This window comes from Piliocolobus tephrosceles, chromosome 10 (assembly GCF_002776525.5).
Source record: "Piliocolobus tephrosceles isolate RC106 chromosome 10, ASM277652v3, whole genome shotgun sequence".
In the NCBI taxonomy this organism is placed as follows: domain Eukaryota; kingdom Metazoa; phylum Chordata; class Mammalia; order Primates; family Cercopithecidae; genus Piliocolobus; species Piliocolobus tephrosceles.
This window is the reverse complement of record NC_045443.1, coordinates 125308391-125321703: the sequence shown is the minus strand read 5'-3', so window position 1 is coordinate 125321703 and position 13313 is coordinate 125308391.

Here is a 13313-nt window from a genome sequence, read left to right as displayed (position 1 = left end):
CCAGCTACTCGGGAGGCTGAGGCAGGAGAATGGTGTGAACCCGGGAGACGCAGCTTGCAGTGAGCTGAGATCCGGCCACTGCACTCCAGCCTGGGCGACAGAGCAAGACTCCATCTCAAAAAAAAAGAAAAGAAAAAAGAAATGTAAAGGGGCTCAGGTGGAAGAGCAGGCGGCACAGAAAAGCGCTGCAGCTGTAGAGCATAATGAGGAGCAGTGGGCAGCACAGAGAGGGTTGGGGGAAGTGTCAGCAGTACCAAGAAGTTTTTCTGGGGCAGGAGGCAGAGGTTTTCTAACAGGAGGCAGAGGTGGCAGTGAGCTGAGATTGCGCTACTGCACTCCAGTCTGGGTGGCAGAGCGAGACTCTGTCTAAAAAAAGGAAACAAAAGAAAATGTATGTGTTTCACGTTAATCGTTCTGATACTGCCAATGTGTATCCTGACACAGAACAATTAAACTAAGCAAATGGCTGAGAGAGACTTTAGAGACAAGCAGGGGAAGAGGTGAAACAATCCACCTGTGAACTGATTACAATTGGAGACACCCCGAGAAATTCATGTGGAACTTAGTACAGATGCAGATGGTTACACGCAGAAATATTTATAGTTAAGTGGATGTAGGGGCTAGTATACACATGTTTATTTCCTTTCCGTCAGCTACAAGAACCTAAAAGAAACAACACTGGACAACAAAGCACAAACCCAGTTCCCAGATCTTTGTTTCTAATATTCTCCAGTAGAAGAAACTAGGGCTCCCAGGAGAAATGGATGATCCTAAGATGGGACAGAAAATATACAAGAGGAACAGACATCTTATAGTACTATAAAGTAAGAATGTGTTCAAAAACGTACATTGATGGAAATATGTGAATGGGAGATAGGGGCTAAGTGAAAGAGCTCCCTGTGGCCAAAACTGCAATCATTTAAAAAAGAAATATTGACAAACTAAATGAAGACATCTTGTATTATAACTGAAAGCATATACTAGATATTCGTGGGTCCATACTGATATAAATGAATTGTTAAATACACAATTAAATGTTGGAAGAGAGACAAAATTGTCCTATGAAGGAATTTCAAATAATTTATGTAAATATTCTGCCCTTCAAGAAGGAGCTCATACCTAACCCCTCCCCACCAAGAAAATGTGGGCTGTGCATGGTGAGTTCCTTTCATAGAGTATAGTACGCAAAGGGGAAAAAAGAGTCACTCTACAGTGGAGACACTTGAGACACACCATCTCAGCCAGGGATCACTGCCAGCACCAACAGTGATCAATCATACACCCTGATATGATGCTATGAAAATGACATTTTACTTTTGAGGTATTCCCCCAAAAGCCCATAACCCTAGTTAAACATGAAAGCACACACACGAATGCAGACACACACTGGCACACCTACCCGACAAATTCCAATAGAAGAACCTTTAGAAAATAACTCATCAGTACCACTCAATATTATGAATTCATCAAAGAGGCAAGTCAGAAACAATCGCAGGCAGGAAGAGCCCAAGGAGACATAAAAACTAAATGTCATGTGATATCATGGGCAGGATCCTGTAACTACGTTTTGTTTTAGTTAGTGTGAAAAGTACAGGCTGGCCTCGGTGGCTCACGCCTGTAATTCCAGCACTTTGGGAGGCCGAGGCAGGCGAATCACCTGAGGTCAGGGGTTCAAGACAAGCCTGGCCAACATGGTGAAACCCTGTCTCTACCAAAAATACAAAAATTAGCCAGGCATGGTGGTGCATGCCTGTAATCCCAGCTACTCTGGAGGCTGAGGCAGGAGAATTGCTTGAGGTTGCCGTGAGCCGAGATCGTGCCACTGCACTCCAGCCTGAGCGACAAGAGTGAAACTGTGTCTCAAAAAAAAAATTTTTTTTAAATACATTAGGTAATAACAAAAAAAGCTTGATAATGTATCAACATGGGCTCATTAATTGTATGTGTATGAATTAATGAATTCTTAGAACAGAAAGATGAAGTACTACTTTTATTCCCAATGTGTAAATGTGGACACTGATAAATGTGGAGTTGAACTACTCATCTAGGCTCACTGAACTGCAAGTGGCAGAACCAAAATAAAGCCCCAGACAGGCCAACCGCAGTGTCTACTTCTCACCTTGCAAGGCACTCAGGAAACTTGTGTTGACTTTTGCAAGTAGGAAATAAATGGCTAATCTAAGAAAAACACAGTTGGGAAACGGGGAATGAAAGGTAACCATCAAGCTCTTCCTAAATGTCAGGCCTGTGCTCCAGGCTTCTGAGGGAGCTGCCTAATTAGCAGGTTAAGAATTAGATAAGTTTATGTGCATTATTTAGATGTATCATTTTGTGTAATGTTAATAACAACACTATCAGGTCAGTAATATGATTATTCCTATTTTCTGATAAGAAATATGAGGCTCAGAGAATTTCAGTAATTTTTCTCAAGTCAAATTGCGAGTGATGGGTAGAGTCTGGCTCCCAAGCCCCTGTCCTCACCGATACTCTCTGGCGTCTCTCACCACTAATGGGTGACAGAATCAAATCCATCTGACCCCCAAGCCCAGACCACTGTCAAGCACAGTGGGTTGCCTCCCTGGGGCCTAGGCCCTGAGGGTTGGTTCTACCACCTTTACAAAGATTTCTGGGCTCCAGGAGCATCAGATCCACAGTCCTCTCTCTGCTTCCTCACCATCTGTTGGAGGCCACAGAGATCCTCCAGCCCTTAATCTGGCTCAGCGACCTGTCCAAGCCCTCAATCTGCAGGGGGATTCTGGGCACCCAGATGGTCACCTTGAACTGAGAAGAGCGGGGGTGATGGATGTGAAGTCCACAATCCTGTCCATTTTGCTCTTCATTTTCTTCCCACTCACAAATACAAATTCATGGTTGTTGGAAAGCTTTGGGGGAAAGAATGAACTCTTGAGATGCATCCACAGAAACAACACACAGGCAAAAACCCACAAAGAGATTTTACGAAACCAGAGCTGCTTTGATTTTCTAGACACCAAAACAACTAGACCAACAGGACTTATATCTAATGTGATTTTTTAAAAGCATTTAGTTCTAATCAGTTATAACTAGTCGAACTGCAAGCATAATTTTATGGAATCACATAATCTTGTGTTTGTGTGAGTGTGTATGAGTGTATGTGTGTGTGTGAGTGTGTGTGTTCCTTACCAGATGTTCCTTACCAGACTTATTCAGTCCTCCATAAATCAAATCTCTGGTGCATCAAATTTTATGCTTGAGCCATTTTTGACAATACATAAATGTTGGCCATATGGTAGTAAAAAATAGTTTTATGTCAACCATAAACAGGATCCTTGAAAACCATTAAACAGTAGGATTTCCTGGTAGATTAAAATTCTAGAAGGCAAAGTGTTCAACAAAGGCTTTGAAAATGAGTTTTTTGTTTTTTGTTTTTTTCCTTGAAACTGTAATTTGCAGAACAAAAGTGATGAAAAGCGTTTTCCTTATGGTCTTTGTCTTCACACCTCTGAGGGATCTGCCTAATTAGCAGGTTAAGAGTTAGATAAGTTAAGGCCCCATTGTATCTCACATGTTCCTGTTGAGGAAATAAGATGTTTTATAACCTTCTTTCCTGGGCCTTCAGAAAATGTTGCCTTTATGTACATGGGAGAAGGAGAATGAACAAGTCTAACTTCCTAAGAAAAAAGTGCAATGTCTCATACTGCCCAAAGCAATTTACAGATTCAATGCTATTCCTACCTACCAATGACATTCTTTACAGAACTAGAAAAAACTCTTTTAAGATTCATGTGGAACCAAAAAAAAGAGCCTAAATAGCCAAGGCAATCCTAAGCAAAAAGAACAAACCTGGGGGCATTATATGTTACCTGACTTTAAACTATAACGTAAGACTACAGTAACAAAGCAGCATGGTACCAGCACAAAAATAAACACATTAACCAATAGATAGAATAGAGAGCCCAGAAATAAGTCCTCACACCTACAACCATCTGATCTTTGGCAAAGCCAACAAAAATAAGCAATGGGAAAAGGACTCCCCATTCAATAAATGGTGCTGGGATAACTGGCTAGCCATTGGCAGAAGATCGAAACTGGACCCCTTCCTTACAGCACATTAAAAAATCAACTCAAGATAGATTAAAGACTTACATGTAAAACCCAAAACTGTAAAAACCCTGGAAGAAAACCTAGGCAACACCATTCTGGACTTAGGAACTGGCAAAGATATTATGAAAAAGACTCCTAAGCAATTGTAACAAAAACAAAAATTGACAAATAGTACCTAATTAAAGTGAAGAGCTTCTGCACAGCAAAAGAAACTATCAACAGAGTAAACAGACAATATACAGAATGGGAGAAAATATTTTCAAACTATGCATCTGACAAAGGTCTAATATCTAGCATCTATAAGGAACTTAAACAAATTTATAAGAAATAAAATCATTAAAAAATTGGGCAAAGGACATGAACAGGCAGTGTTCAGAGCACATACATGCAGCCAACAAGCACATGAAAAAAAACTCAACATCACTGATCATCAGAGAAATGCGAATCAAAACCACAGTGAGGTTTCATCTCACGCCAGTCAGAATGGTTAATGGCTATTACTAAAAAATCAAAAACAACAGATGCTGGTGAGGTTGCAGAGAAAACAGAAAGCTTATACACTGCTGTTGGGAGCATAAATTAGTTCAACCATTGTGGAAAGCAGTGTGGTGATTCTCAAAGAGCTAAAAACAGAACTACCATTTGACCCAGCAATTCCATTGCTAGGTATATACTCAAAGGAATCAAATCATTCTACCATAAAGACATATGCACATATGTTCATTGCAGCACTATTCACAATAGCAAAGACATCGAGTCAACCTAAATGCCTATGAATGGCAGACTGGGTAAGGAAAATGTGTACATACACATCATGGAATACTATGCAGCCATTAAAAAAGAACAAGATCATATCCTTTGCAGGAACATGGGTGGAGCTGGAGGCCATTATTCATAATCTGTACAACAAACTGCCATGACATGAGTTTACCTATGTAACAAACCTGCATATGTAGCCCTGAAACTAAAAGTTATTTTTTTAAAAAAAGTTGCCATGTCCAAGAAAAGTTCTTTCCAGAGTCATGAGCCAAAATAGGTCCCACATTGTCATTCTCTAGATGAAGAAGCTACGACCGAGAGGCATGACCAGCATGGCTCAGGATGACCCATCTACTTATAGAGTACCACATTGTTCATGGGCTGCCCAGAGGACCCTCATGGCCACAGACATACAGTTATTCTAGATATATCTCTCTCTCACGCAGACTTCTGTGCTCAGCTCTGGCTTCTCTGCTGAGCTGTGGATCTACTGACCACCCTAACATTTTTAGGAGACTGTCTCAAAATAGCAGCAAACCCCAGACTTCCCAAACAAAATCGTGATACCCAATCCCCATCCCACTGGAGTTTCCTCTCTCAGTAACTGGCACCTGCATATGTTCCACTGTACAAGTCAGAATCTTGAGGGGCTAATGTCCCTAATGCCTTTATCTTCTCCACTGTTCACTTCCAATTTGGCACCAGTATCCTTGATTTTGCCTCTGAAATAGCTCTTCCACCTGCCAATAAAGTGTTGCTTTGGCATGACATATTAGTTGGAAACAACCAACTACCAGCACTCAATCCTGCCTAGTTGAAATCTTATAGCAGTTCTCTAACTTCCGTAGTTAAAAAGAAATTTAACACATAATTAGATTTAGCATTATTTTCTGCTGAATTATCACGTCGCAATTAATCTGTGTCCAATTTGAGTAAACAACTCTTTTGAACATCACTTTAGGAAGAATTCTTAAATTTATGTATTTATGTTTAAATAACATAGATATGTTGAATTCAATTAACAAAGTAAATATTGTCAGCAGATATTTGACTATTTAGCATAAATCTCTAAAAGTTTAATGAAGCTAGTTACTAACATATTGAGGAATTTTTTAATTGAGAAAATGTGAATCATTTTATTTTCAGCATCATTTCTGTTCAACTAACAATGATGGCTTCTTTTAAAGCCTGGAAAAGAAAAATTTCTAAAATACACCCCCTAAAATGGTAGAGAACCTGTATAATGATATAGACATATTTTCATGAACTTATTAGTTACCAAGAGTAAACACATTAACCACCCACCCTCAAAAACAAAACAAAACAAAAAAAAAACAACAACACCCAAATCTTAAACATCTTCTATTTCGAAATGTGAGATGGGACTCAGTCTGCTTGGGCTGCTGTAACAAAAATACTATAGTCTGGGTGGTTTATAAACAGCAAAAACTTGTTTCTCCCAGTTCTGAAGGCTAGAATATCCAAGATCAAGGTACAAGCACATCCCATGTCCGTGAGGGACCACTGCCCCATTCACAGACAGTGCCTTCTTTCTGTGTCCTTGAATGACAGAGGGTAAATGAGCTCTCTGGGGCCTCCCTTTTGAGGGCACAAATCTCATTCATGAGGTCTCCACCCTCATGACCTAATCACCTCCCAATGACCCTACCTCCTCATACCACCAGCTTGGGGCTTAAGATTTCAGTATATGAACTTGGGGGAACACAAATCCTCATTCAGTCTGTGGCAGGGATCCATTACTCATAAAAACCCCAAAGTGCTTTGCTTCAGATTTGAATACCTTGTAGGAGGTGCTGTCTGTAACACCTAAACTTCTTACCACAAAGTGAGCCCCGTTTGCTCCGTCTTATGGTACGTTAGGGTGAAAACTGAGTTGAACTTTGAAGGAGTTTATAGCTGCAGGGTCTACCAAACGACACTGCTTGCACATGCGTAGCAAGTTCTGTGTTGAAGGAAAATCAGAGTGACACACCTCTGTGTTGCACGTAGTCCACCCTGAGCCACTGATATACACGTTTCCATTCAACTGGAAGAATGAGGAGCTCTTACAGACCTGTGGTGTACCTTCATTGTTGATGACACACTTCGAAAGCAGAGGTTAGTGGGATGAACATTCCTAGTCACTATAGGTGATCTCAAGGTTAAAACAGATATTCCACCTCTTCTACTGTCCCTTCTAACTTCCAATGGTCCCACTACCACCTTTTAAATATGCTCTTCAACCAGTTTATCATCAAAGTAATGGATCAATACGATGTTCTTTGGTATGCCTAGATAGTTCAATTATATTATGAGGATATTATAAGAAAGAGCAGAGAAGATGACAGAGCCCTGGGTGAAAACCATAAATGTATGTTATTGTCTCTTCCACATGAATACAATCTGTCTCTGAACCTCTCTCCTGATTAGGCCAGTAAATAATGTATTAAACAAATTAGTTTCCCATATAATGTCTAATATATCTGAGGCAATGCTCATCTGTTCCAGCAAATATACCACATCTGGAATCGCAACTGTGATTGGTGCTACAATTTGACCAACCTGGCGTGGTCCCTGGTCACTTTCCATGTCCATCTGTTTTTCCTGGGGGCCATATTGGAGGATGAAATGGAAGCATGACAGGGTTCTGCAATTGCTGCTCTCTGCTTGGAGTAATCTTCTTCCAGGTCTTCCTCTAACCAGGAGTCTTATCATTTGCATTAGAAGTGGATATTAGCACTGGCTCAGTCTATGACCACTTTTATATGCCCCAACACACACTCATACACTTTACTATTTTCTAAAATAACTGGTATTTTATTCAGATTATCTATCTATCTCCACTTGCCACATACTTTGCTCTTGCTGGTGATGGGTGTAGGAATGAGGATATGACATGATTCAGTCTAGTGATCATAGGTGTTTCTGGAAAAGGTTTACTAGCTTTAAAAGAGACACCATAATAATTTCCTCCTTTATGCATTTGAGTGTCATATCATGTAGGTTTGCTGGAATGGTTGCAGCCTGAGGAACAAGCTGAAATGGTGAGGACACAGTGACAGCAGGCAATAAAGAATCTGGATTTTTAATAACATCACGGAATCATAGAATTAATCCAACCTGGAAGAGGCCCCTAGAGTATTTCTTACTAGTTGAAGCAATCTAATTTTTTTCCTATTTTGTTAAGGTCATTTTGAGTGAGTTTTCTGTTACTTGCAGCCAAAAGCATCATAAATGATACAAAACCCCAGCTCAGATGCCACTGCTCAGAGGTGCTCCTTGAAAACTGCCAAAGCCAAAATTGTCCTCCTGTTCAAGCTGCTTACTACCCATCCTATTGCTACTCTTTATCATTTTAACAGCATTTATTACCATCTGAAACATCCATGCTTATTTCTCATTTTTCTTATTCCTTAGAAGGCCCATTCATTCTTATGAGAACGAGAGTCTTGTCTTTCTTACTGCTGTAGGTACAGTAGGTGGCACAGTACCTGGCTCAGAAGGCGTTCAATAGCTCCAAGTTGCTGTGTTAATTTATCACTGCTATTTCCTCTAACCTCGTTTCATTCTGTGACCTTGAAATAAGGAGTGATGAGGAAAGGAGAGGAAGTTGTCTTGTTTTCTTCATTGAGAAGAATGAGGATTCTTTCAAATCATGCCAGGAAGCACATCAGGAGAAGGCAGGAAATGTAAGCCCAGCTACATTGCGCAGCTACATTACTCTCTAGGGCAATAGTGGCAACTGGAAACTCTTTGGAAAAAAAGCCTCTTTCCATCTAGGGATTCCATAAGAACACTCACTGCTTTGTTTTCTATTTAAAAGGGAATGAATAATTCAATCTGTGTGGCCACCTCCTTCCACACTGAGTTTGACGCCAAATCAATCTGTCTCAATGGAAGGAAGCCTGACCATGAATTATAATCCATTTTCATGATTCCAGTTTCAATCTGAGAATCCATGTATAAGGAATCTATGAATCTATGTATAAAAGAAGAAAAGGAAGAAAAACTGTAGAATCAAATGGCATGTTTTTCACCCATACACAAGAAATGGCACAAATCTTTAGAAACCCATGTGAACCAGATAGAAACAAACTTAATAACCAGTTTTCATTGGAATCAAATATTCACTATTTATTACAGAGTGTTGAAAAGCGATTGCTTAGTCTTCATACTGAGGGATCACCCACATATATTTTTGGTTTTGTCTTAAATTCAAGTAACCTCTGGAAATAAAGTAAGGGTAATACTTGCTACTCTACATGGAATGTTTACCATGTACTGGGTATAGTTCTCAGAACCTGATCCATTGAATCAAGTATTTATCATGTACCAGGTATGGATCTCAGAGACTGGGCCATTGAATCAAGCTCTGTACTATATCCATACTATATGCATTGAATCCTCACAATAATTTTGTAAGGTAAGTACTCTGTTTTCTATTATAATGAAACAAGGGTACAGAGCTAGTAAGAGACAACTGGGATTCATACTCATGACATCTAAATGCAAAATTAATGTTCTTCTTATCAAAATCTTCACTCTTTTAGTTGACAAATAAAAAGTCTATATATTTACAGCATACAACATGGTATTTTGAAATATGTATACATTGTGTGATGATTAAATCAAGGTAATATATGTATTACCTCACATAATTTTTTCGTGATGAGAACACTTAAAAATCTACTCTTTCAGCAATGTTCAAGTACATTATACATTGTAATTAACTGTTGTCACCATGTTGTACAATAGATCTCTTAAACAAATTCCTCCTTTGTAACTAAAATTTATTTTTTGACTAACATTTCCCCAATCATGCCCCTATTCCTCACTCCAGCCCCTGATAAGCACCATACTACTCTCTGCTTCTGAGTCCAACTTACTTAGATTCCACATTTAAGTGAGATTATGCAGCATTTGCCTTTTTGGCCTCACTAATCAATTTAATATAAAGTCCTCCCAGGTCATCAGGTCTTTGCAAATAACAAGACTTTCTACATTTTAAACACTGAATCGTACTTCATCATGCATATATACCACCTTTTCATTATCCATTTATCCACTGGTGGATGGTTAGGTTGATTTCATGCCTTGGTTATTGTGAATAATTCTTCAATGAACATGAGAATCCAGATATTTCTTCAACATGCTGAAATCAATACCTTTGTATATGTGCTTAGTAGTGGGGTTGCTAGATCACATGGCAGTTCTATTTTTAGTTTTTTGGGTACTCTTCAAACTGTTTTTCATAAGAGCTGTACTAATTTACATTGCCACCAATGGCATATAGAGGTCTCCTTTTGCTCACATCCTCACCAACCCTTGTTATACCTTTTTAATAATATCTGTTCTAACAGGTGTAAAGTAATATCTCACTGAAATTTTAATTTGCATTTCCCTGATGATTAGTGATGTTGAACAGTTTTTCACATACCTGTTATCTATTGTATGTCTTCTTTGGAGAAATGCCTATTCAGGTTTTATTTTTCCCATTTTTAAACCAGATTGTCTTCTTGCTATTGAGTTGTTTGATTTCCTTATATATTTTAGATATTAACCCCTTATGAGATCTATGCTTTGCAAATATTTTCTCCTAATCTATAGATTGTCTCTTAACTCTGTTGAATTTGTATTCTGGTGGAACAAATAACCTTGGCAAGAGAAGGGAATCCTTGTACATTGTTGGTGGGAATGTAAATGAGATATTATGGAAAATAGTATGGAAGTTTCCTCCAAATTATCTGCACTTCCATGTTCATTGCAGCACTAATTACAGCAGTCAGGATATGGAATCAGCTTGGATGCCTATCAACAGATGACTGCATAAGAAAAATGTGGTATCCACACAGCCTTCAAAAAGAAGAAAATTATGTCATTTATGACAACATAGCTGCATCTCGGGGGCATTATGTCAAGTGAAATAAGCCAGACACAGAAAGACAAATACTGCATTATTTCACTTACATGTGGAATCTAAAAATGTTGAATTCACGAAGTAGAGAGTAAAATGATGGTTACCACAGCCTGGAGGCACAGGGTGGGGAAAGGATACAAAGTTGCATTTAGTCAGGAAAAATCAGTTTTAGAGATCTATACTACAGCATGAGGACTACAGTTAATAATAACATAGTGTATATTTCAAATTGCTAAAAGAGTAGACTTTAAATGTGCTCACCACAAAAGAATAAGTATGTGAGGTGAAGGATATACTAATTAGTTTGACTGAATCAATCTGCAATGTACATAGAGTTATGAAAAGATCACACTGTGCTATATATATGTGTGTGTGCGTGCGTGTGTATGTATACAGAGAGAGATATATAACTATTATTTGTCAATTAAAAATAATATTTAAAATTTGAAAAACCAAACTGTGCTTGTTGCTGGTTTGCTTATATGGCAAAGCAGCTGTAGAAAGCACTAATAGGCCCGGCGTGGTGGCTCACACCTGTAATCCCAGCACTTTGGGAGGCCGAGGTGGGTGGATCACCTGAGGTTGGGAGTTCGACACCAGCCTGAACAACATGGAGAAACCCTGTCTCTACTAAAAATACAAAATTAGCCGGGCGTGGTGGTGCATGCCTGTAACCCCAGCTACTTGGGAGACTGAGGCAGGAGAATTGCTTGAACCCGAGAGGCAGAGGTTGTGGTGACCTGAGATTGCGTCATTGCACTCCACCCTGGGCAACAAGAGTGAAACTCTGTCTCAAAAAAAAAAAAAAACAAAAAACGAAAAACAAAACAAAACAAACAAAACAAAACAAAAAAAAAACAAAGAAAGCACTGAGAATACGTAGTAAATAAAGATCCATTCTTGCCCTAAGAAGATCCACTTTAGCAGAGGAAACAGATACATACAAAATACATGGTCCTTAGTAGAGAAATTGGGATTCCATACTGGAAAATACAAATTTAAAATAAGAAAATTATATTTGAATTTTTCATAGTGCAAAAAGAAATACAGACTTTCCTTTTTCTTAAAGCATTTACATGAAACAACTTGTAATTTTGAATTCTCTCTCTGCTCCTTTGAGATGCACATGAATTTATTCAAAATCTAGGTAAGGCTTTTGCCAGCTTTACAACTGAGACATGCCTTTCTCAAGGACCTGAAGTGTCATCACTTGGTAATATAATAATGAAGGAAGCCAGCACCCCTCTCTCCCAGCTTCCACAGGAGGGTAGCAACCTAACTTCAGTAAGCTCCTAGTTCCGAGCTGCAAACTGCCTCCTGGAATAGCTAGGAAAGATTTGTTTTGCTTTTAGATAAAGACGATCAGCAAACATAGGAGGCGACCTGAATTCCCAGGAGAATTTAGGGTGAACTGTGTGTGACCAGAGATTCTGTTAAATGTCACTTGAGGACCAATTATTATTTATCTTGAGAAAATGTATGTAGTAGGTTGTATCTGCCTGGCTGTACAAAAGGGTGAGATTTCTTTCTGTCTTTGCAGTCTCTTCACAGATTTCCTATGATGAGCATCACAGTCTGGTCTAATGCTTATTTAATAATACAAGTGTTTTCTTTCTCTTCTAATTCTGTGAATGGGTTTTCTAGGTTAGCAGGATATTTTAATTATATTTTCCCAACAGTTCTCTCGGGGGTCTGGGAGACAAATGTATTCACTGGCTGCTTTCATCATAGAACTACAAAAAGTGACTGCTGCTCACTTTAATTTGGGATATGCAGAAACCTTCACAACAGGCTTCCCTGACACCCTGCCCTCATTTGACCTGCCACACCCCCACTAGAGGGCAAGAGTACAGAGTGCAGTATTTTGGGATTCCGTTTGATGACTACCTTTATGAGAAAACCAGGAAGTGTTGATCTTTTCCCTTAGGGAAAGAGCCCTGCCCAAAATATGTTCTATAATGCCTCACTCTATCTTTATAGACAAATATATCCCAAGAAAATTATTCCGTTTTATAATTAGTCCATTTTCACACTGCCAACACACACACACCTGAGACTGGGAAGAAAAAGAGGTTTTATTGGACTCACAGTTCCACATGGCAGGGGAGGTCTCAGAATCATGGCGGGAGGCAAAAGGCATTTCTTACATGGTGGCAGCAAGAGAAAATGAGGAAGATGCAGAAGCGAAAACCCCTGATAAAACCATCAGATCTCGTGAGACTCATTCACTACCAGGAGAATAGTAATGGGGGAAACTTCCCCCAAGATTCAGATTATCTCCCCCTGGGTCCCTCCCACAACACGTGGGAATTATGGGAGTACAATTCAAGGAGAGATTTGGGCGGGGACACAGCCAAACCATATCACTTTTCAAAATTTCAGAGCATCCCAGGCCCAGGATGACTGATACCAAGTTTAGCAGATGCTTATTTATATGTTGTCTTTATTTCACCATTTTATCCCTTGACTTGGGAGATTTGAATAGTACCACCAACCTTTGTTAGCTTAGGAAAAAATCCAAGCATTTCATATTCATCAGACGGTGCCCCAGAAG